This window comes from Triturus cristatus, chromosome 4_2, assembly GCF_964204655.1.
Source record: "Triturus cristatus chromosome 4_2, aTriCri1.1, whole genome shotgun sequence".
Lineage (NCBI taxonomy): Eukaryota > Metazoa > Chordata > Amphibia > Caudata > Salamandridae > Triturus > Triturus cristatus.
The window spans coordinates 729,000,749-729,025,854 of NC_140586.1; the positions used below are offsets into that span (position 1 = coordinate 729,000,749).

Below are 25,106 nucleotides of genomic sequence, written 5' to 3' on the forward strand. Positions count from 1 at the left end.
AGTTTTTGTACCTTATTGAACACCATTCAGCCATTGCTTTGGGGTTTTCATTTAATTTCAAAGGAGGAACGCATTAAAGCATCTTGATTCCAAGGCTCATTGTTTCCCTGGAAAATTAAAAAGGGTAAAACATTCTGCTTATCCCAACAATTGGTTTTATATTGATAGGCAGCCACTGGGAAGGAGTAGTCTTGTGTATCTACATTCTAGACCGATCACTGAGTGAGCTAATGTAAGGAGAGATGACTTATTATTATTATATTTGAATTTGTAAGGCGCAACAGCTACCCAGAGGTTTCCCGGCTCAAGCCTGAGAAGAGGAAAGCAAGCAAATGTAGAAAAAAGATTTTGAATCAGAAAGCAGAACCAGTATTAATCAAATAGCCACGTCTTAACCAACTTGCGAAATTTCACAAAGGCGGTTTCAGTGCAAATAAACAGGGGAAGAGAATTCCATAATGAAGGGCCCACATAAGAAAAGGAGCGGCCCCCTATACGAGAAAGTTTAGTCCTTGGCACTGAGAATTTTGCCTGAGTGGAGGATCTAAGGGAACGCAGTGGCTGATAGGGATGTAGTAATGCTTGTAGATACTGAGGGGCTGTACCAGATTTGATTTTGAACTTAAAAGTGAGGGCCTTAAACATAATCCGGTTCTCCACCCTGAGCCAGTGGAGATCTCTTAGTGCTCCAGAAACAGAGGCCGCTTTAGGAAGCTGACCGAGCAGTCTGGTCGCGGTGTTCTGCACCATCTGTAGCTTATGGATCACGTTCTTATTGGATCCAAGAAAGAGAACATTGCCAAAGTCTAATCTAGAGGTAACCATGGCCTGGACTACGGTTTTTTGGGTGGAGCACGGTAGCATCCACAAAATTTTCCTAAGCCATTTCAAGATGGCGAAGCAGGTTGCAGCAACCTTCACGGCTTGTTGACACATAGTGAGTTGGTCGTCAAGAATAAAGCCAAGGTTGCGGACATGATGAACAGGTTGGGGCAGGTTACCCATTCCCGTGGGCCAATTTTGACTGCCCCAGAAGTCTTTATTCTTTCCCAGAATTAGGACCTCTGTTTTTTTTCCTGTTCAATTTAAGAAAGTTTGTTTGTATCCAAGTTGTATCCAAGTTGTAATTTCGCGCAGTCCTATGTGAAGAGCTGAAGGCTCAGATTCACTTTCCGTGGAGAGAGAGAGAGAGAGAGAGAGAGAGAGAGAGAGAGAGAGATGATGATCTGGGTGTCATTAGCATAAGAAAACAGAGACAATCCGGCCTCATCCGCAAGATCCGCCAAGGGTCTGACATGGATATTAATTAGCAGTGGACTAAGAATAGGGCCCTGGGGTACTCCGTAGGGAGAGGAATAATTTTTGGAGCAGGCCGTAGGGGAAAAAACTTGGAATAATCGATTTGAAAGGAAAGAGGTGAGCCAATTCTATGCTGAGCCTGTAATCCCCAGAGAGTGTAGAGCTTTTAATAATACGGTGTGAGACACCGTATCGAAAGCCGCGCTCAGATCTAATAATATAAGAGCAGCGCTGCCTCCTCCATCCAAGCGGTGTCGAAGCGCTTCTGTGACTCCCAGAAGTGTGGTTTCTGTGGAAAAGCCTGCTCTGAACCCGGATTGCGAAAAGTGTAGAAAGTTTTGAGTTTCTACAAAATTGGATAGCTGTTTATTTATGTGTCTCTCTAAAACTTTTGAAAAACCGAAAGTAGAGAGATTGGTCTGTAATTAGCGGGCTGGGCAGGGTCCGCGTTGGCCTTTTTCAACATAGGAAGGACCATAGCATGTTTCCATTGTGGGGGAACGAAAGCCTCCTTCAGGGAGGCGTTCAAAAGCTCCATGATTATTGTGAGAGTGGGCTTCTCAAGCTGCTGTAGCACTTGGGTAGGGAGAGGATCGCACGGGGAGCCAGATTTGATACTTCCAAGATGCTGCATGAATTAGTTCATGTCTAAAGGAAACCAAAAATCCAGCGTTTTAAGGGGTGCCGGAACCCTATCCTTGCCGGCATCAATAATTTCGGCTACTTGTTGGAGTACGGGTTGTCGGTAAAAGGTATTTGCCGGCTTGTCCTTATTCAATTCAGAGTAAATTTTTTCTACTTTATTGAGGAAGAATTTTGCCAAGTCATCACATTGTGACTCATTGAGGCTAGGAGGAGTGGGCAAAGTTTTTGAGCCGGATAATTCCTTAACCATATTGAACAGAGTCAATTCTGTGCTCCAGTGATCATAGAAGAGACATATTCCGACCGGGTCGACCGACAAAGCAAATTATAGTCACTTTTAGCTTTTTTATAAGCAAGTTTGGCATTAGACTCGTACTCCCTCCTCCGTCTCTCCAAAACCTTGCATTTAGTTTTCTCAGTATACCAGGGGGCCGGAGGGCGATGGTTATTTAATCTCTTGGTTGTGGGTGGGAGGCAATCCTCAATCGCTTTTTTAATCCAATTCTGAATGGCACCAAGAGCTGAGACCGACATTTGTCTAAAGGTAGGGGCATTGGAGGATAGAAGTTTATTAAATGCCTCCATATTCAATTTACCCCAGTTTCTAGTTGGCTTTCTATTGTCAGATGCCATTGACCGCGAGCTCTTCAGTGGCCCGAGCCGAAAGCCTACCGCAAAATGGTCAGACCACTCAAGTGGGATGGCTGCAGGGCAGACAATATTTGCCAAACTAGAAAAAATGGGGTCCAGTAGGTGACCAGCTACATGGGTTGGACCAGAGTTACACAAAGCAATATTCATTGCTGCTAAGTCCGAGATCAGAGTAGTGCTGGTCGCACACTTAGAATCCTCCAGATTTAAGTTGAGGTCACCAAATATAGAACAATCAGCGGTGGTGAGGAGAAAAAGGCAATTAACTCTAGGGGGGATGAGACTACCAACAAAACACACACCACGAGGAGCAAAAACAATTCTGCACATAGTCCCATGCATAGAAGAAGGGCAAATCTGTTATTACACAGAATTTTGGGATAGCATGACCTATGCATATAGAGAAGAAGAATGAAAACACTAATTTTCAATAGCATGGACACATTACTAATCTGGAAGAAAGTAAGATGTTAGTTGTATGTTATCAGGTAAAGAATGCATACATATACATGAGAATGGATAAGCTGATAGACATTTTGAGGTATAAACAGAGGGAAATGGCAGATCTGCATTAATGGAGAGGATAGTGGGTGTGAGGAAAGAACAAGGGTAATGAAGATACGCTTGTATGGAAATAAGAGTGTGGAGTGTACTTCTAAGACTACATATAAGAGACCGAGTCGAAATTTCACTTATGATACAGAAGCCATTTATGTCTTATATGGCTCGGGAGAAGGCTTGACTTTGGTGAAGTGAGCTAAAGAATAATGATGATTCAACCCAGATCTGTGACTTGGGGTGAGTGTCTGAAAAGTTTCAGTGCTTCTTCCATCATCTCCTTGTGTTTGCTTGTTCGCCCTAAGTTGGCAGGGTATGCCCATACGTAGGTCTCTTGCAAACTTTGCCACTGGATTTAAGCTAGCCTGGCTGATGAGGGGTGTTATTCCCGAAACCGGTCCCAGGAGGCTTGTTTCCGGCTCAGGGAAGATCTGGCTTGGCAGTTCCGGCTCGATTGTTCGCATGAGGAACAAGGTCAAGACTGATTTGCATATGGCTGGGTCTGAACTGGGGTGGCGAAGTGAGCTAAAAAACGATGATGGATTCAACCCAAATCTGTGACTGATTGTGAGCCTTTGAAAAGTTTCAGCGCTCCGTCCATCATCTCCTTATGTTTACTCTGGTGAGGAAGAAGCACAGGCGTGGGTATGGAAGCCCTTGTATTAGGGAATGAGTGGGGAGTGAAGCTTGCCCATATGGGAAGAAGATACTTGAGCTTACATGAAAAAGGAGAGACTTAAATGAGAAAACACCTTGGTCTAGATGATGCACACATTATGAAATATTAGAGTAAACATGCTGTTAGAGATATGAGATTACAGTATGGGGAGTGAAAAATTAGGAAATCAGCACTGGGTGTGATGTGAAGATAGCATGGTAGTCCAACCTCAGTCACTACCACTCATGAATGATGCCTGGATCAGGCTGATTGAGGTAGAAAATTCGAATCCGTCACCTCTGAAGTCAGACTGGCTGCTTGCCGCAGGAATTTGAGACTGCATGCAACACCAGGATTTGAAGCAAACATCAGTGTGGTTTCCACCTATAAGACCAAAACCCGGGTCAGTGGTGACTCTGCCTGTCTCTCAAACAAAAATAATGTCATGACACCAGGTTGAGATTATGCACCATACAACTCTTTAATAAGCTTTTCCTCATCCCTGTTAATCTGTGTGTTGTGTAGGGCAGATTTGGCGGTAAGAAGCCGTAGCTCACAAATGTTTGTATAAAAGAGTCACCACTTCACCTAGCTGTGCAGGAAAACAAAGGTGATAGTATAAAGCATTCTGGTCAGTCAATAAAACCAGATATTCAACCCATTATGGGGTATGCCCCAGAGGGACCGCAACAGTCTAGTGTAGTGTACTTGGTGCCTAACTTCTAAATTTCTTTTACAGGATCTGAATTTTATTCTACAGTAATGCTGTTTAAATTGTTCGCTTAATGGCATTATTGCTCCCAACTGATTAATATTTAAACAAAATGTGTATAAATCAGGTTTATGAGATGGAATATGGATCATTGTGAAACAATTTTGCAAAGGAACAGCGCAAACCAGTATGGCACTCAAAAAGTGCATGATTTGGGTTAAAAAATGTTTTTAAACACTCTATGGCTTAGCCAAAAGGTAACATTCTTCACCAGAGTTTTAAGACCTAGCTGTGCTGCATATTCAATCATTGACATGTTTTTGACCTCAAGATAAATCTAAAGCCCTTCATCAAAGCAATGGGTAGGTGACCTGCAGTTAAGTACGTTGTCATTGTTTTCAAGGAGCACTCAATTCAGCAAACCCTTTCTTATTTGGCAAATCTTGTGCTTTTTTTCAATGTGTGAGTAAAATTGAAACAACATGCCTCCACTTTGATGTTTGAACAAAGAACCTGCACGTTCTGGCACCAATTGCCAGTGGTCTGAGTCAAAATTGATTAAGATGAAGACACCGACTCACCTTGTCCAGTGTAAAAAGTCCTCACCACAAGCATTACTCTTCGGGTTGATAAGAGAAGTGAGGATGGGATTAGGCCCCTGGAAGATGTCAGGCCAGTGGATCAGGGCAGAGGAGAGCTGTTGTGAAGTGAAGCACTCAATGTTTCATGCCACTGATTTTTTAAAAATAGTAATGAGTAAATGTGATACAAAGAACGAAAATAGAATATGTAACCAAAATACATCATACACATTTCTCTGAATAAAATCAATCTGAATGATGGCATATAGCAGCACTGTAACAGCAACAATAAATGATAGCAGATATATTCCAAATAATTGAAATGCAACAAAACACCCCAAATTAGTATAAAAAATATAAATGAAAATACCAAATATGTAAGGTAACCAAATCAAGAAAAGGGGACATTGGATTAAGAGTATGAAAGGGCTCAGCAAGGTCACCCTCGTCTGTGTGCGTCCTCCTATAGCGTTAAAAGCAGTTTGCATAGAGGGAGGTCCTTTGAGTCTCCACGGGCTTCTGGGTGATTGCTCAGTAGCATATTCAAATTTGTCTTCCACCTTCCTGAAACCTCAAACTTAAAAAGTGCTGACAAATGTAGACAGCAGTAAGTTGTAATTGTTAATTTTCTTCCTTGGGAGTTATCTTTTTTTTTTTTTTTAGCTAAATGATTGAAGGTTATTGCATCACCTCCTCACTTATTGGCACAGTGTTTTCTCTTATCGTGTAAAATGTTGTAAGAGTGGTGAAAACATTTACTACATGAAATGTAGGCAAACGTTGATAATCAGTAGAAACTTAAATTGTGTATTAAGTCTGTGGAGTGTAAAGCATTGCAAACAAGCCAAACATCTGAAATGAGATTGATGGGGACAGGCATTTTGGAAGAAAAGTAAAACAAAATTGCCTTTGTGTCTTATAGTAAGTTCAGTATGTGAAATAAAAAATCTCCAAGCGAGCTAACTAAACGATTTATGGCAATTTGGCTAACAATGTACATTTGTTCAATACATTTTATCCAGGTTTGATTTACCTTTACATTTTTTAATATATTCAACTTTTAAAACTATTTGATGAGTAGATATCCTAGGTAAAGACCTATTTTGACAAGTATATTAGGAACATGGTTTTGCTTGTGGGAGATTCTTGTGAAGTGGTGCAGGAAACCCCATCCCTTGCCATAGTCTTTCATTCTTGCCCTACTTCCTGCCCCCTTTTAGATTCCTGAACAACTTTTTGTGCCCCCCCCCCCCCTGCAGTTTGAAGGTCTCTGCTTTATGCACTGTACACATCTAACTCTCCTATACGAATACAATATTGCTACATCAAACTGAGGACACTGAGACTACTTCAATGCTTGTACCCAGTTGCACAGAAGCAGGCCACTTGCAACAAATTATACATTTGTATATTAGTGGATTGTGACTGTTAGACCTGTCAGCCCTTTGGGTGGTCCCTCCTCATCATTATTTATTTTGTCCCACTTTTGCCTCAAACTCTGTTGGTATTTTTCCTTTTTGGGAACCACCAGATTTTTTAGTGTTGCTGCAGATTCAGGGAGCCATTTTATCTACCCCTGGAACTTCTGTCTGAGGGCCTGGAGCACAAAATGGTGGCCACCTGTGACATCACCAGCACCCCCTGGAACCTACTAGAACCTTCTACAACATTCTGGAGCCCTATGACAGTTGGAGGCGGTTTAGAATGTTGGGAAGCTAAGACAGAGAGTTGGCAGTTGGAGCTGACAGTTGGCACCTGACTGGTGAAGAGAGAGCAGCAGAAACCTGAAGGAGGAAGGAGTGAGGCAGCAGGGCTGGAAACTTGTGCCTGGAGTGGGGTCCATAAACCCACCCTTGATACTAGTCCCTACTGACGGAGCCCAGCCTGGAGCCCTGTGTGGGAAGAAGCAAGAAAAACCATCTTAAGGACCTGGACAGCAGGAACAGGCCTTAGAATCCAAGAACAGCAAGATCCTGACCTGGATACTGGTTTCCCTGGAGTCCGACGTCGAGAAGCCTGAGACCCGGAGCCCGAGGTGGAGAAGCGGCGCTGACTGGAAAAGCAGACGTCGTACCCGGAGCCGCCAGAGGTCGAGAGAGGGCGCCGACGGAGGTCCTAGAGAGTACCAGAGGTCGAGGAGGAAGTCCCCCGAGGTCGAGTGAGCGGCGTCGACGGGGGAGTGAAGTCCACCCTCCGGAGTCGCCGGAGACCGAGGTGAATCGTGCCGGAGGTCGGGAGTGGAGGTCGCACTCCGGAGTCGCCGGAACCTGAGGAGAGGAGCACCGGAGGTCGGGAGTGGGGATCGCACTCCGGAGCCGCCGGAAGTCAACATCGAGCCAAGGCCGGCCGACGTCATCGAAACTGAGGTCGCCATCGGACCGGAGCCGCCCGAAGTCGACATCGAACCAAGACTGCCCGACGTCATCGAATCGGAGGTCGAGATCGAGCCGAGGCCGCCGACATCGATCCGGAACCGCCTACCGGCGTCGTCAAGAACTGACATTGTGCCGAGGCCGCCGACATCGAACCGGAACCGCCTCACGGCGTCGACACGACTCCAGCGGCGTCGGAGCTTCAGAAAAAGGGCAGTAAGTGGAATAGAGGGCGCCTAAGGCCCTGTGGAATCCTGAGAGACTACCCTAGGAGCTAGAGAGGTGCTGGAACCAGCTTGATTGTGCCAGGGGTGAGCTGAGACTAATTCAGAGGGGTTGTGTAGAGTGAGAGAGTCAGGTCTCTAGTATTCCCCCCCTTGATCTACCTCAGTTTAGGCCTCAGCCTTGTCCAAGCCAGGGAGCAGACACCCTCAAGCCATCCACCTAACCACAAGCTGTGCCTGGGCCAAATCAGCCCATAGTAATCTCAACTGTGATCTGATTCTATAAGTGTCACTGTCCGCTTTTAACTATTTATTGAGAGCACTGTATTTATTGTATTTAACTTATTTATTGCTTCACTGTATTTATTGTTCCACAGTATTTATTGTCGCACAATATTTATTGGTTTGCAGTATGGATTGCCTCAGAATATTTAATTGCCTGTATGTATTGCACTTATATTTATGCCTTAATTATTTATGATCACCCCTATTTATTGAATCATTAAGCCAGTATTTATCTGACCTGCACTATTTAAAAAGCCTTGTATATTGTGATTGTGTTATAATTTATCTAATCAGCAACTAAGAGAAAAAGTAGATAAAGAAAGATATTTTCATAATTTTTACGGTGTAGAGTCGTTTTTGGAACGGATGCACGCATGGTTATTGTATGGGTATGATGTATGCTTAGCACGGTGCCTGATTCCTGACCACTCGAGCCAAGCTACCACTGTGTGTCTGGAGAGACCCCGTTACCACCACCCTTTCCGGTGTGGGAGTGGAGTATTTCCAACATAATTGGTGTTCAGTGGTGGGATAGAGCTGTGCCTACGTATACTCAACAATAACTGTGGGTAGTCCATAGGCCTACACCGGGAGTTTTCTCAAAGCGGCCTTCCTAATTGTGAGTTTTTGTTTTTTTCCAAATTTACTCTGGTGGTGGGAGGAGGTATTATATGAGGTACCCCCCTGCATAGTTACTGCAAATAACTGTCCTCTGACCTGAGTGGGCAAGATGGAGTTTGTACTGGAGAATTTAGAAACGTACACTGTGGCCCAACTCAGGGAGTTTTGTCAGCGGGAGGGGGTGTATTGTCCCCCAGGAGCAAAGAAGGGTGCACTCCAAACCAGCTTAAGGGCTTGGGGGGAGGCACGCCGAGAAAGCAAGGCTGAGGAGGAGGACAGGGATAGAGAGCCCGACAGTGAGGGAGCTGGTTTGTACCAACCTGAGGTGGGGAACCTGTCAGCGGGGCCCAGGACACTTTCCAGGAAGGGCAGCAGTGCCTCTAGTGGTGGCTTGTCTGAAGTGGAGTTAACAGACCGGAGGGAGAAAAGACAGCTCACATGGGACTTAGCAAGGCTGGAGAAGGAGAAGGAGGAACAGAGGATGGCTCATGAGATAAGGCTGAAAGAGATAGATCTTCAGATCCTGAGAATCGGGGCACACCCTGTACCTAACGGTGGCAGCGAAGAACGAGAGTACACCAGGGAACCCAAACCCTACCTGCCAAAGGACATAGTAGCTAGCTATGGGGCGGGTGACGATATCGCCAAGTGGCTAGCGGCCTATGAGGTCTCGTTAAGGGCCCATGGGGTTCCAGAGAAGTACTGGGGAGCGGGATTGTACAAGTACATGCCTCCAGCTGGTAGGGATGCTTTATTGGCCTTAGAGGAGGATGAGCAGACCCACTACCCCACCATGAAACTGGCGCTCATAAGAAAGTTTGGACTAACACCCGAAAAGTACAGACAGAAGTTCAGGGGTAGTCACAAACTGGGCACACAGAATTGGGTGGACTTCCTGGACTATGCAAAGAAGGCACTAGAGGGTTGGATTCAGGGCAGTGAAGTGAGGAACTACGAGGGGTTGTTTGATCTAGTACTGAAGGAACACCTGCTCGAGAAATGTTTCCCTGAACTGCGTCAACACCTGGTGGATAGCAAGCTGACTTGTCCCCGGAAGCTTGCTGAGGAGGCGGACATTTGGGCTAGTACCCGGGTGTCCACAAGGGGGACTGGAGGGGATACTCAAAAGGCCGGACAGGGCGCCCCCCAGAAGAAAGAGGGAGGGGAAAAGAAAAAGGAGTTCTCCAAAGGCCCCCAAAATAATTTCCAAGGAAAGGGAACAGGATTCACCCCTAGGGCTAACCCACCCAGAAACCCTAATCCTGGCCAGAGTCAGCAGCCAAGGGTTGTCCATTGCTACGAGTGCGGTGGCGTTGGACACTATAAAGGAGATCCGAAGTGCCTGAAACGACCACCCCCTCCCATTGGAGGAAAGACCCCCGGAGTAGCTAGTGCAGTGCTCGGGGAGGGGAGTGGGCGGGTGTCACTTTAGTGTCCCCGGGAGAACGGGAGATGGTTCCTAAGATCCAGGTGCCCGCAAATACCGTAAAGTATGGGCAGTGGGTCACCATCAACGGCCAAAGAGGGGAGGCTCTGAGAGACACAGGGGCCAGTATGACTATGGTACGTAGTCAACTGGTGTCTCCAGAGCAGGTAATTCCCGATGTACTCCACCCAGCCGCGATGGCTGACGGCAGAACAGGCCACTATCCAGTGGCCGAGGTTCCCTTTGAATGGGGGGGGGGGGTTGCAGGTTCACTTCGAGTTGCCGTAAGCCCTGCCGTGCCAGTCGATTGTCTACTGGGGAATGACATGGAGCACAACGCTTGGAAGGAGGTGGAATACCGGACTCATACTGAGATGCTGGGTACACCTGACTGGGCCTGTGTGAGCACAGGGTCCGCGACTACCCGGAGAGGGAGTTCATTTCGGCTGGAGCCTGGAACAAAGGCCCAGCCAGCTGCCAGTCAAGGGAAGAACCGAGGACAGGAGGAGCCTGCCTCGGCGTCCACACCCCGTAGGACGGATAGGCCACCGGAGGTGGTGGACCAGGAGTCTGCGGTGGGGGACGTTACCAAACTGGAGGACCTACCCATCCCGGCCGAGTGGCATGTGGAGGGAGGCCCGTCCAGGGAGGAATTCTGCCAGGGCCAGAGGGAGTGCCCTACCCTTGAGGGGCTGAGGCGACAGGCCGAAGCCCAGGCAGCAGGGAACGTTGAAGGGAACTACAGTGTTTACTGGGAGGATGGCCTCCTCTACAGTGAACCCAAGGCACACCTACACGGATCGTCACGAGCCTTGGTAGTCCCTCAACGTTATCGAGCCTTCCTTCTGGAGTTGGCTCACGAGATCCCATTGGCAGGACACTTGGGGCAAGACAAGACTTGTCCCACACTTTTATTGGCCTCAAATGAAAGTGTCGTCCGATACCTACTGCCGGACATGTGTGTCTTGCCAAGCCAGTGGGAAAACAGGGGTGAAGCTGAAAGCTCCCCTGGAACCACTTCCTGTCGTTAGCACCCCCTTTGAAAGGGTGGGCATCGACATTGTGGGTCCGTTAGATCCACCTACTACAGCTGGTCACAGGTTTATCCTGGTTCTGGTGGATCATGCCACACGGTACCCAGAGGCAATACCTCTGAGGACCATAACAGCACCTGTTGTGGCTAGGGCCCTGATGGGAATCTTTACCCGAGTGGGTTTTCCCAAGGAAGTTGTGTCCGACAGGGGAACCAACTTCATGTCAGCGTACATGCGGGCGATGTGGAAGGAGTGTGGAGTGACCTACCGGTTCACAACTCCTTACCACCCCCAGACCAATGGTCTGGTGGAGAGGTTTAACAAAACCTTGAAAGGCATGATCAGAAGTCTGCCTGAAAGCCTGCGGAGGAAATGGGACGTCCTCCTACCCTGTTTACTCTTTTCTTACAGGGAAGTGCCACAGAAGGGAGTGGGCTTCAGCCCCTTCGAGCTTCTGTATGGGCACCCTGTACGTGGACCTCTCAACCTGGTGAGAGACGGATGGGAAAGAACTCCCAGAAAGCTTCCCCAGGATGTGGTGAGCTACATGCTGGCCTTCCGGAGCCAAATGGCTAAGTTGTGGAAGCAAGCTTCTGACAACTTGGAAGCCAGCCAAGCAGTGATGAAGGCGTGGTATGACCACAATGCTCACCCGGTGGAGTTGGAGCCTGGCCAGAAGGTGTGGGTGATCGAACCAGGAGAGCTTAGTGCCCTCCAGGATCGCTGGTCAGGACCCTTTGAGGTGTTGGAGAAGAAGGGTAAGGCTACCTACTTGGTGGACCTGAAGACCCCTCGTCAGCCCCTACGGGTGCTGCACGCCAACCGCCTCAAACCCCACCACGAGAGGCCCGAAGTCATCTTGATGATGGTGACTGACGGAGCAGAGGACGTGGAAAGCGAGCCTCTCCCCGATTTGTTTGCGTCTCAAGAAAAGGATGGGTCGGTGGAGGGAGTGATTCTCTCCCCATCTCTAACTCCTGAACAGCAGGAGGACTGTCGCCAGGTCCTGGGGCAGTACTCTTCGTTGTTCTCCCTTGTCCCGGGTAGGACTCACCTGTGCGTCCATGACGTGGACACAGGAGACAGCCCACCTGTGAAGTCCAAGATCTACCAGATGTCAGACAAGGTGAAGGCCAGCATTAACGGTGAAGTCACCAAGATGCTGGAGCTAGGAGCGATCGAACCTTCTAGCAGCCCCTGGTCCAGTCCGGTGGTGTTAGTACCAAAAGCTGCACCACCGGGTGCCCAACCGTAACTGAGGTTCTGTGTGGACTACCGGGGACTGAATTCAGTGACCAAAACTGATGCTCATCCGATCCCTAGGGCGGATGAATTAATTGACCGGCTGGGAGCTGCCCAATATCTAAGTACCTTTGACCTTACTTCTGGGTACTGGCAGATCTCTTTGACTGATGGAGCAAGGGAAAGGTCAGCCTTCTCCACGCCCAATGGCCACTACCAGTTCTGTGTGATGCCCTTTGGGCTCAAGAACGCACCTGCCACGTTTCAGCGCCTGGTAAACCAGATCCTCACCGGAATGGAGAGTTTCTCTGCTGCTTATCTGGATGACATAGCCGTCTTCAGTAACAGCTGGGAGGATCACTTGCGTCACCTGCAAGCTGTTCTCCAGGCCCTGAAACAAGCTGGATTGACGATCAAGGCCAGCAAGTGCCAGATCGGGCAGGGGTCGGTAGTGTACCTTGGACACTTGGTGGGTAGGGGAGCGGTGCAACCCCTCCAGGCGAAGATCGAGGCCATCATGGCCTGGGAACCCCCCAAGACACAGACTGAGGTCCGAAATTTTCTGGGCCTCACGGGATACTACCGCCGCTTCGTGAAGGGGTACGGTACCATTGTAGCCCCCCCTCACGGAGCTCACGTCCAAGAAACAACCTCGACGGGTAGTCTGGACGGAGGCTTGTCAGCAGGCCTTTGTGAGACTGAAGAAAGCCATGTGCGAGGCCCCGGTCTTAAGGGCCCCAGACTTTTCCAAGGAGTTTATTGTCCAGACAGATGCATCAGAACATGGCATTGGGGCAGTGTTATCGCAACTCAATGAAGAGGGTCTGGATCAACCCGTGGTCTTCCTATCCCGGAGACTACTTCCCAGGGAACAGAAGTGGAGTGCAATAGAGCGTGAAGCCTTTGCAGTGGTATGGGCTCTGAAGAAGTTGCGGCCATACCTGTTTGGCTCGCACTTCCTGGTTCAGACCGACCACAGACCCCTTCGTTGGCTGATGCAGATGAAGGGGGAGAATCCCAAGTTGTTGAGGTGGTCTATTTCCCTACAGGGAATGGACTTTCAGGTGGAACATCGGCCTGGAGTGGACCACGCCAATGCAGACGGTCTCTCAAGGTATTTCCGCCTTAGTGATGAGAACTCCCAAGGGGTTGGGTAGCTCTCCCCACTTTCAGCTGGGGGGGACGCGTGTTAGACCTGTCAGCCCTTTGGGTGGTCCCTCCTCATCATTATTTATTTTGTCCCACTTTTGCCTCAAACCCTGTTGGTATTTTTCCTTTTTGGGAACCACCAGATTTTATAGTGTTGCTGCAGATTCAGGGAGCCATTTTATCTACCCCTGGAACTTCTGTCTGAGGGCCTGGAGCACAAAATGGTGGCCACCTGTGACATCACCAGCACCCCCTGGAACCTACTAGAACCTTCTACAACATTCTGGAGCCCTGTGACAGTTGGAGGCGGTTTAGAATGTTGGGAAGCTAAGACAGAGAGTTGGCAGTTGGAGCTGGCAGTTGGCACCTGACTGGTGAAGAGAGAGCAGCAGAAACCTGAAGGAGGAAGGAGTGAGGCAGCAGGGGTGGAAACTTGTGCCTGGAGTGGGGTCCATAAACCCACCCTTGATACTAGTCCCTACTGACTGAGCCCAGCCTGGAGCCCTGTGTGGGAAGAAGCAAGAAAAACCATCTTAAGGACCTGGACAGCAGGAACAGGCCTTAGAATCCAAGAACAGCAAGATCCTGACCTGGATACTGGTTTCCCTGGAGTCCGACGTCGAGAAGCCTGAGACCCGGAGCCCGAGGTGGAGAAGCGGCGCTGACTGGAAAAGCAGACGTCGTACCCGGAGCCGCCAGAGGTCGAGAGAGGGTGCCGACGGAGGTCGTAGAGAGTACCAGAGGTCGAGGAGGAAGTCCCCCGAGGTCGAGTGAGCGGCGTCGACGGGGGAGTGAAGTCCACCCTCCGGAGTCGCCGGAGACCGAGGTGAATCGTGCCGGAGGTCGGGAGTAGAGGTCGCACTCCGGAGTCGCCGGAACCTGAGGAGAGGAGCACCGGAGGTCGGGAGTGGGGATCGCACTCCGGAGCCGCCGGAAGTCGACATCGAGCCAAGGCCGGCCGACGTCATCGAAACTGAGGTCGCCATCGGACCGGAGCCGCCCGAAGTCGACATCGAACCAAGACTGCCCGACGTCATCGAATCGGAGGTCGAGATCGAGCCGAGGCCGCCGACATCGATCCGGAACCGCCTACCGGCGTCGTCAAGAACTGACATTGTGCCGAGGCCGCCGACATCGAACCGGAACCGCCTCACGGCAACGACACGACTCCAGCGGCGTCGGAGCTTCAGAAAAAGGGCAGTAAGTGGAATAAGAGGGCGCCTAAGGCCCTGTGGAATCCTGAGAGACTACCCTAGGAGCTAGAGAGCTGCTGGAACCAGCTTGATTGTGCCAGGGGTGAGCTGAGACTAATTCAGAGGGGTTGTGTAGAGTGAGAGAGCCAGGTCTCTAGTATTCCCCCCTTGATCTACCTCAGTTTAGGCCTCAGCCTTGTCCAAGCCAGGGAGCAGACACCCTCAAGCCATCCACCTAACCACAAGCTGTGCCTGGGCCAAATCAGCCCATAGTAATCTCAACTGTGATCTGGTTCTATAAGTGTCACTGTCGGCTTTTAATTATTTATTGAGAGCACTGTATTTATTGTATTTAACTTATTTATTGCTTCACTGTATTTATTGTTCCACAGTATTTATTGTCGCACAATATTTATTGGTTTGCAGTATGGATTGCCTCAGAATATTTAATTGCCTGTATGTATTGCACTTATATTTATGCCTTAATTATTTATGATCACCCCTATTTATTGAATCATTAAGCCAGTATTTATCTGACCTGCACTATTTAAAAAGCCTTGTATATTGTGATTGTGTTATAATTTATCTAATCAGCAACTAAGAGAAAAAGTAGATAAAGATATTTTCATAATTTTTACGGTGTAGAGTCGTTTTTGGAACGGATGCACGCATGGTTATTGTATGGGTATGACGTATGCTTAGCACGGTGCCTGATTCCTGACCACTCGAGCCAAGCTACCACTGTGTGTCTGGAGAGACCCCGTTACCACCACCCTTTCCGGTGTGGGAGTGGAGTATTTCCAACAGTGACTATTTAAAAATATACCTGATATTTCATAGTTTTTGCATTATTGTCTTGAATGATAAAAAAACTTTTATACAAACAAAATATGCACCCAAAATGTATCACACTAGGGTTTCTATGGTTGACAATCTGTACGTAGTGTAAAGAACATTATCGTGCTTCTCAGAGGAGTTGTTGGAGATTGAAATGCACAAACATGTTGCCTCTGTAATAAGTCTACAGAAATGAGTGTTGCTCAAAATCATTTCCGTTTCGAGTACACAGTAAGTAAACAAGTTAATTGTTACTGGATATTAACGATCTGAATTCAGGGAAGGCCACAATCAGTACTCTAGCATAACATTGTATTTTGCCTCCAGGTGAACGAACCTGTGTGAGGAGGGAGATTATTTATTGGAGAAGATGATGTGGAGACCTAAACCCAGCAATCAATCCAAGAAGTGTGCCTGACCTTCTTCTTGCTTATCAGGTATGACCTAAGGGAGGACAGGTATTTGAACACTGAGTGGCGCTTGCAAATTGAAAATATTGAATTTCTTAGCCTACATAGTTTGTCACGAGGATTGATTCACAGAGCACCATATACTTAAAGCATCCTTTCCTTTTAGACCGTCAGTCTTGTTCGAAATGACTCTGAGTTTCAAGTAAGCACTGCAAGCTAAAGAAATAAGTAATTTGTCAGTAAAGCAACGTATCTTTTGTAAATGGAATCCCAAACTCTGGGTGATGATTCTGGCTACACATTCTTTTCTCTCACTCTTTTCCAATAATGATGTGTCTTGTGTACCATATACTTTCAGTTAAAGCTTTGGCAGATCCAGTAGGTCTGATCTTTTATCTTGTGCTGCAAGCCTTTTGTTTTGTGCATGGATATTTTCCTTGTACAGGAGTTGCTTTAGCGGGTGAAGGGTGGACAGTGTGGTTCTGCTTAATGGAATAGATGGTGTGTGTCTCCACTATTCCCTGTTAGTGGTTGTCTTACAGAGAAGATTTGCCCACAACTGTTTTTTATAATATGGCTAATATTTTGCTCCATTGGGTGTCCAACCTTGCCTTTGGAAAATCCAGATGGCCAAAAGTAAAATCGACGGAAGAAGCACTTGTAAAATCATATAGAATTAAAATCCAAATGATGAATACATTCCCATTTGTGTACAAACTGTACCCCATCAATGACCCCATGTACTTTTTGATATAGTAGAAGTTCAGAGCTGCAACTTATAAAGTGAGATTCCTGCACAACCTAATTTAATTGAAAAAATGCCAGGTTTGCTGTCTTTGTTGTGAGAGTTCAGAGTTATGAGATATCTAGTAATTTCTTTCATCCGTTCCCAAATTTCGCTATGGAAGGTCACTTGTCATATAGTACACATTTGCATTATACAAGGTGCCCTAAGAGCCATGGCACAATGAGTGTGTGTACATATATTTGGCTTTACATTTAAAAAGATCTAGAAAGGACAGATAAGACTGATTTTCTTTGTGTGCCCCTCTCATTTTGGGTTGTTTGAGGCATGCTAGTGGCCTTTAAGCTGTGCTTTCTTCATTATATTACGTTGCCATATATTCCTTATAATTATAGCATTTGTATCTTTCTTTTGTGGTAGCATGTTTTTCCCCTTCTAGTTGTTTGTGCTTGGCTGGGTTGTTCACTGATGGTGAGTGTTTTAAAAGTCTCCAGCTCTTTAATACATTTAGCATATGTGTGTAGCTCTTGTTCAAATGTATCTTTAATTCTGTAGTAGGGGATCTCTGTGTATAGTCATAATCTAGTGAATAGTCCCGCCCATGTGCGTGGACCCCGGAGCAATAAAAATAATCTCTTAAGTTGTCAAGCCATGCAGACCTGCATCTACACTTAAGAGAGGATTCAAGACAGATAATGCAGCCTATATCCACAGGCTACACTGTCCAGTACTTCAACTAGAAAATTCCACCAACATCCACAAACAGCACTGCCTGCCCAGCTTTTTCCACAGAGAAAAACCTGCCTCTACCAGCAAAAGCCTCTGGAATGATAGAGCGGGAGGAATGGACAGACAAGCCCCATAGGCTGCCATTATGTGGCTCAGAACAGGATACAGTGCCTTTAAGAGAACTTTTCCAGTATCCCAGAATGCACAGCAGGTCCCTTTTACTTTCAGTTCTTTTTTCTGGCTCCTGCTAGCAGGACCCTGGAGCATTGAGCTCTCCCTTTTCAAGTGTTTATTGGTTTTGTGTGGCCCCGCCACGGTCGGTGTCGTTGCCTAGGTATCCGACGCCGCCGAAGAGAACTCCGAGGCCGCGGCACCAGGTTAAGCCCAGATCGCGCTCCCGCTCCGGACGGAGAGGAAGATCACGGCTCCGTGGACGGTCGTCATCGACATCTGGGCGACGCCGCAGGAGGCACAGAGCCAGATCCCGCACCCAATCGTCTGCCAGGGACTACTCGCCGGCGCTGTCGGACTCGCCAGGGATGGAAGTATCGCCTGTCGACGATATAGTCTCCTTCCAAGAGGTGCTACTGAGGGGTGCGGCCAAGCTAGGGATCACGGTGACGGTGCCAACACCTACGACGTCCGTGATCTTCGAGACGCCGCACAAGAAGCACCTGCCTCGCCCCCTGCTGCCACTAGTGCCGGGATTGGTGGAGCCCGCTACGGAGTTGTTCCTCACTCCGGCGGTGACGAAACCAGCCCCCTCAAGGCTCCTGAAGAAGTATCGGGCGCCGGAATCGGACCCGACCTTTCTGAGGATGGACCCGAAACCGGACTCGGTCATTGTGACGGCGGCAAGGAAGCCGCATGCTACCACTCCTTCCTCGACAGTGCCGCCTGATAAGGATAGCCGTTGGCTAGACTCGGCGGGCAGAAAGGTCTGTGGGACGGCTGCTACCACCATGAAGGCAGCAAGTGCCGGGGCTCTGTTGGGGCGCTACGACCGTGCCCTATGGGAGTCTCTCCAGCAGTACGCGGAGCTGCTGCCGCGACAAGAAGGAGGACTTTCTAGAGACTTTGCGTGAGGGGATGCTGGTGTCAAATCAGATTATCAGCGCGGCGGTGGATGTGTCTCTGTTAGCGGCACATGGATATTGTCATGGCATCAACCAACGGCGTCACGCTTGGCTTCGCCTTACCTCACTCAAACCGGAGGCACAACAAAGAGTGGCCAACCTGCCTTTCTCGGGGGAAACCCTGTTCGGCCAGCATGCGGACGACGAAATGGCCCGCATGAAGACGGAGGCAGAGACCCTGACGGCTCTCGGGTTAGAGAAGCCTGAGAAGAAAAAGCGCCCGTTCCAGAGACGGTTCGGGGCTGCAGGCAGAGGGCGTGGGCAGGCCTCGGGACAGCAGCAACAACAGCAGCAGCAGTTCCGGAAAACCCTTCCAGAAGCGCCAGAAGGGTAGAGGAGGCCAGCAGTCCGCTACTGCGACCAAGGGCCCGGCTGGGTCTCGGCCCTTAGCGATTACTTCCCCTGCAACCGTTACCCACTCCAGTGGGGGGAAGCGTTCAATCTTTTCTGGCAGAGTGGAGAAAAATTACTCCGGACAAGTGGGTGCTGAATATTGTTTGCAATGGATACAGTCTTCGGTTCATCAGCCCGCCTTCAGCGATTCCGCCGGTAAGCTCACAGTATCAACTGCGAGAGCTCCAGGCGGAGGCAGACATCCTGTTGAGGAAAAAGGCGGTGGAAGACGTACCTCTGTCTCAAAGGGGAAGAGGTCTGTACTCTCGGTTCTTCCTGGTTCGCAAGAAGGACAAGAACGAGTTCAGGCCCATTCTGGATTTGCGGCAAGCAAACAAATGGATTCGCAGAGAGAAATTCCGCATGCTATCGTTGCATCAGATTTTCCCCTCCGCTGCAACGGGGAGACTGGCTCTGTGCCATAGACCTACAGGATGCGTACATCCATGTGCCCATTGCTCAGAAGCACAGGAAGTTCCTGCGATTCCAAGTCGGCACCAATCATTATCAATACACAGTACTGCCATTTGGGCTAAAGTCTGCACCCAGGACCTTCTCGAAGTGCATGGCAGTGGTAGCTGCACACCTGCGGAGGAACAAGGTGTTTGTCTACCCGTACCTGGACGATTGGTTGATCAAGGCCTTCTCCTTCTCGGAAGCACAAGCGCAATTCCAGATGACGTGCGTTCTCTTGAACAAGCTGGGGTTGCACGTCAACCTGTCCAAGTCTGTCCCAACTCCGGTCCAGTGCATACAGTACTTGGGGGGGCCTCCATCAATACGCTGTCAGAAAGCGTGTCTCCTTCAGGGGAGAGACGGTTATCACTCCTTCGGAAGGCTCAGGTTCTTATGACCGCTCCATCGACGACCGTGAGGAAGGTGTCTTCGCTGCTGGGATCGATGGCCTCATGTATCTTCCTCACGCACGGCTGCACATGAGACCACTGCAGGAGTGCTTGGAAGATCAGTGGGATCAGAGGACAGGTTCTTGGGACGACAAGATACGGCTGTCTCTGCATGCTCTTCAGTCGCTGAAGTGGTGGTGCTCGGCAGAAAATCTCCTCAGGGGGGTTCCCTTCCACAAGGACATTCCCATGAAGATTATCGTGACGGATGCGTCTCTCCAAGGCTGGGGAGCGCATTCCGGAGACTTACAGATACAAGGAAAGTGGTCCCCGTTGGAGTACCACATCAATTTCCTGGAACTCAGAGCCGTTTACTTGACATTGAAGGCCTGCCATCCGTCCTTCCAGACCAACTCGCTGCTTGTACAGACGGACAATACAACCACGATGTATTACCTCAACAAGCAGAGGGGGTCGAGATCACGCACTCTGTCGCAGGAGGCGCAGTCGATCTGGCACTGGCTTCTGGCCCGAGGACTGACTATTACGGCCACGTATCTGCCAGGTGTGCAGAATGTTCAGGCGGATGCACTGAGCAGACTGATTCAGGAAAACCACGAATGGGTCATAAACGACGAAGTACTAGGGGACATCTTCGCAAGGTGGAGGACTCCAGACGTAGATCTGTTCGCCACCGCCGAAAACAGCAAATGCCGAAACTTCGCATCCAGGTACTACCAGCGGGGGACGCTGGGGAATGCGCTATGGATCGACTGGTCGAATAGCTTTCTGTACGCTTTTCCACCCATTCCCCTGATTCCGGCGGTGCTCATCAAGCTGTCCCAGTCCGGGGCGTGGATGATCCTGATTGCCCCGGAATGGCCCAGACAGTGGTGGTTCACGGACCTGCTTCACCGGTCTCTTCTTCCTCACATACGGCTCCCGTGCAGGCCGGACCTTCTCACGAAGTTCTGGCGGCAGTTGGTGCACCCCAACCTCTCGTCTTTGAGTTTGGCGGCATGGCTCCTGAGATAGTGCAATGTGGCCATTTGAATCTACCAGCAGATTGTATGGATATACTGAAGGAGGCTAAGCGACCTTCCACTAGGACGTCCTAGGCTTACAAGTGGAAGAGATTCTGTATCTGGTGCAAGTCCAAGCACTTTGACCCGACGACATGTAAGGAAGATGTCATCCTTCCGTACCTTTTGCATTTGGCGCAGTCTGGCCTTAATTTCCATTCCATTAAGGTTCATCTCGCTGCTTTGACTGCTTACAGGAAATGCCCTTCACAGACTTCCTTCTTTCAGATCCCTGTGATCAAGGATTTTTTGGAAGGCTTGAAGAAAGTGTTTTCTCCCGTCAGACTTCCCTCTCCTTCCTGGGACTTGAATGTGGTGCTGTCCAGACTGATGAAGGAGCCTTTTGAACCCATTCACAAGGCTTCATTGCAGCACCTATCCTGGAAGGCGACGTTCCTAGTGGCCATTATATCGGCCCGCAGGGTGAATGAACTTCAGGCGTTGTTGCCAAGAACCTTGTATGGTATTTCATGCTGCTAAGGTTGTTATGCGTTCTCATCCTAAATTTCTTCCTAAGGTTATATCTGATTTTCATGTCAACCAGACCATAACTTTACCTACGTTTTTTCAGAATCCCTCTTCTCCAGCGTAAAGGTCTCTACATTCCCTGGACGTTAGGAGGGTGTTGAAGTTTTATCTTGATAAGACCAAAGATATTCGTAGGTCAGACCAATTGTTTATCAATTATGGATCAGTCAGGACCGGTCTTGCTACCTCCAAACAGTCCATCTCTCGGTGGATTGTGTCCTGTATACTATTGTGTTACCAAAAGGCTAATAAGACCTTAGGGGGTAAACCTAAGGCTCATTCCACCAGGGGCAAAGCTGCCACGACTGCTTTGCTGCGTAATGTTCCGATTGCAGAAATCTGCAAGGCGGCCACTTGGAGGTCGGTCCATACCTTTGCTGAGCATTACTGTCTGGACATGGATGCCAGGGCAGATGCTCAGGTTGGGCAGGCTTCGCTGCGAAATTTGTTCGCACATTAGTGGTATTATTTTGTAGTCTTCTCCACCGCCGTTTTGGTGTGGGGATGGGCTTGCCATTCTATTCACTAGATTATGACTAAACACAGAGATCCCCTACTACAGAAGGTGTAGTTTCTTTTCTGTAACTCCAGTTCTGTAGTAGGGGTATCTCTGTTATAGTCATAAGCGCCCGCCCTCCTCCCCGGTGGAGAGATAAATGTTAATGTAAGGAATGCTGCAGGTCTGGCGTGTTACGCCTTCAAAAAGAACTGAAAGTAAAAGGGACCTGCTGTGCATTCTGGGATACTGGAAAAGTTCTGGAAAGTTTTCTTAAAGGCACAGTATCCTGTTCTGAGCCACATAATGGCAGCCTATGGGGCTTGTCTGTCCATTCCTCCCTCTCTATCATTCCGGAGGCTTTTGCTGGTAGAGGCAGGTTTTTCTCTGTGGAAAAAGCTGGGCAGGCAGTGCTGTTTGTGGATGTTGGTGGAATTTTCTAGTTGAAGTACTGGACAGTGTAGCCTGTGGATATAGGCTGCATTATCTGTCTTGAATCCTCTCTTAAGTGTAGATGCAGGTCTGCATGGCTTGACAACTTAAGAGATTATTTTTATTGCTCCGGGGTCCACGCACATGGGCGGGACTATTCACTAGATTATGACTATAACAGAGTACTACAGAACTGGAGTTACAGAAAAGAAACGACTCCTTCCCACCGTTTGCCTAATGCAGTGCCTTCGAACCATTGATCTGAAAGAAACACGTTAGTTAGATTCCTCACCTTAGAATATCCCCAGGCGTCAGACTGGATCCGGAAGATTTTTTTCGTCAGCAATACCCCTTGCGCGTCGCTAGGCGTCGTCTGCGGCTCCGCGTCCGTCGTCGGCGTCGTGCGCCGGGATGACGTCGTCGGAGTACATCGATCGTCCGGCTCCAAGTCGTCGGGTAAGTCCAAACGCTCAAAGAAGTCCAAGAGGCGACACCGCTCTTCGGACTCCCCTCGCCGGTCGCGCGACTCGGCCGAGGGTCAGGGTGGTTCCACCCCCGCGGCTCCGGCGGAGCCGCAGGTGCCGCGTCCGCTCCCATACCTTCCGGTCCCTGGGACTGACGCGGCGCCGGCGGAGATCAGTGCCTTCCTCTCTGCCATGAGGAGCCTGGCCCCGCCGTCGACGCCCGCTGGCGCGCCTTCGGGCCCCGCGGACTCGACTGGGCAACCTCGCGTGCCGGCGGCTCCGGCCCCGGCGCCGTCGACGACTCCGGTCTCGACGCCGCAGGTCCCCGCGGGGCCCATGCCTGGGCCCCAGTCGACGCCGGTTGACCTAGTCACTCCTCCACCGGCGCCGACGCCTGAACCACCGATGCCGTCACCGGCGCCGCCGACGCCTTTGACGCCGACACCCCAGTTTAGCCCTCATCCGGACCCGGCGCCGGCGCGGCGTCGACCGACGCCGCATCCGACGCCGCTTGAGTCCTACCATCTCTACAGTCCGGTTCCGATCATTCCTCCTGTTTATCAGGAATCGGAAGAAGGGGGCGACTGGGAGGGGTTCGAGGACCCTCTGGCTGTTCAGTCACAGCTTTCTCAGGACTGGGCAGATGAACTGGGGGAGGCCAGTGGGCTGGACACCTCGCCAGACACTGGATTCACTTCTCCTCCGACCGTGGCTTCGGAGGAGGGCGCAGCATTTTCTGTGGTGCTGCGCAAGGCGGCCGAGGCCCTTGGGCTCGAGTTGCCTGCCGTGGCTGTGAGGACTAACATCCACACTGAGGTGCTTCAAACCTCAGCAAGCTCCACTGAGCCTCTGCTGCCGTTCAACGAGGCCCTCACTGACGTTCTGCAGGGCACCTGGTCCAAGCCCTCCACAGTTCCTCCTGTGGATAGGAACGTTGCCAGGCGCCACCGCCCTGCTCCGGGCGACCCCAGTTTCCTGTCCCAACACCCCACCCCCCGAGAGTCTGGTTATCCAGGCCTCTACCTCCCAATCCTCCTTCCCGACCGCTCCGCCGGACCGGGATTCCAAGAGACTCGAGCAGTTTGGCAAGAAACTGTTCTCGTCCCTTAGTTTGGGCCTGCGGTCCTTAAATACCGCCTGTCTCTTGGACCGTTATTCCCATTCCCTGTGGGATACGGTGGAGGACGTGCTGCCCCTGTGCCCGGAGGAGGTCCGGACGCGTCTTACCCAGGCTTTGGCCGATGGGAGGGATGCAGCACGGCACGCCATACGATGTGGGCTTGACACCACGGACTCGCTGGGTCGGGCGATTTCAACCACGGTGGCGCTCCGCCGCCACGCCTGGATGCGGTCCACGTCATTTTCCGGGGATGTCCAGACCACCCTCATGGACATGCCCTTTGATGGCACTCGCCTGTTTGGTGAGAAGGCGGACAGTGCGCTGAACCGCTTTAAGGACTCCCGGGCTACGGCCAAGTCCTTGGGCCTCTCGGCTCCGCGGGCGCACACCTCCGCTTTTCGCCCCTTTCGTGGCCAAGGAAGGGGCGCCTCCTCACGTCCGCAAAGCCACCAGCCGCAGAACCAACCTGCGCGCGGTCGCGGACGTGGCTTCCGCCGTGGCGGAAATGGAGGCCGACGTGGTCAGCCCACTTCCACCCCGGCAGCATCCGCCTCAAAGCCCTCCTAGTCCGAGCTTTCAGGCCCATACCACGCCAGTGGGCGGCAGAGTTCGCCATCACCTGCTCCACTGGCGGTCCATAACATCGGACAGGTGGGTGCTGCAAATCGTCCGAAGGGGCTACTCCCTCCCCTTCGAGACGACCCCTCCAGCCATGCCACCGCAGCGCCACCGTATCTCGGGGGATCATTTGAATCTTCTCCGCGAGGAAGTTTCGGCTCTCTTGGCCAAGGGGGCCGTCGAGCGCGTTCCGAGCCCAGAAGTAGGTCGTGGTTGTTATTCCCACTACTTTCTGGTTCCCAAGAAGGGCAAAGGGGGCCTACGCCCTATCTTGGACCTCCGGAACGTCAATGCCTTCCTCCGAAAGGACAGGTTCAAGATGCTAACGTTGGCTCAGGTTTTAGCAGCCCTAGACCCTGGAGACTGGATGGTAGCGTTGGACTTGCAGGACGCATATTTTCATATCCCCGTCCTGCCGGCCCACCGGCGTTACCTGCGGTTCACGGTGGGCCAAGAGCACTTTCAGTTTACCGTGCTCCCCTTCGGCCTCACCAGTGCCCCTCGGGTGTTCACGAAAGTGTTGGCGGTGGTCGCAGCTCATCTGCGCAGATCAGGGGTTTCAGTCTTCCCCTATCTCGACGACTGGTTGTTGAAGGCGGGCTCGCCCCAGGCAGTCGTCTC

General features: G+C 50.3%; 1 protein-coding gene across 2 annotated transcripts in view; it reads left to right on the top strand.

The window, feature by feature from the left end:
• TUT4 (terminal uridylyl transferase 4) overlaps positions 1-25,106 on the top strand; it is a 1,269,543-nt gene that overhangs the window by 39,795 nt on the left and 1,204,642 nt on the right. For both annotated transcript variants that reach the window (XM_085602613.1, XM_085602614.1), the window contains exon 2: positions 15,815-15,924. The gene's annotated coding sequence lies outside the window, so the exon portion shown is untranslated. The remainder of the gene's footprint in view (positions 1-15,814; positions 15,925-25,106) is intronic.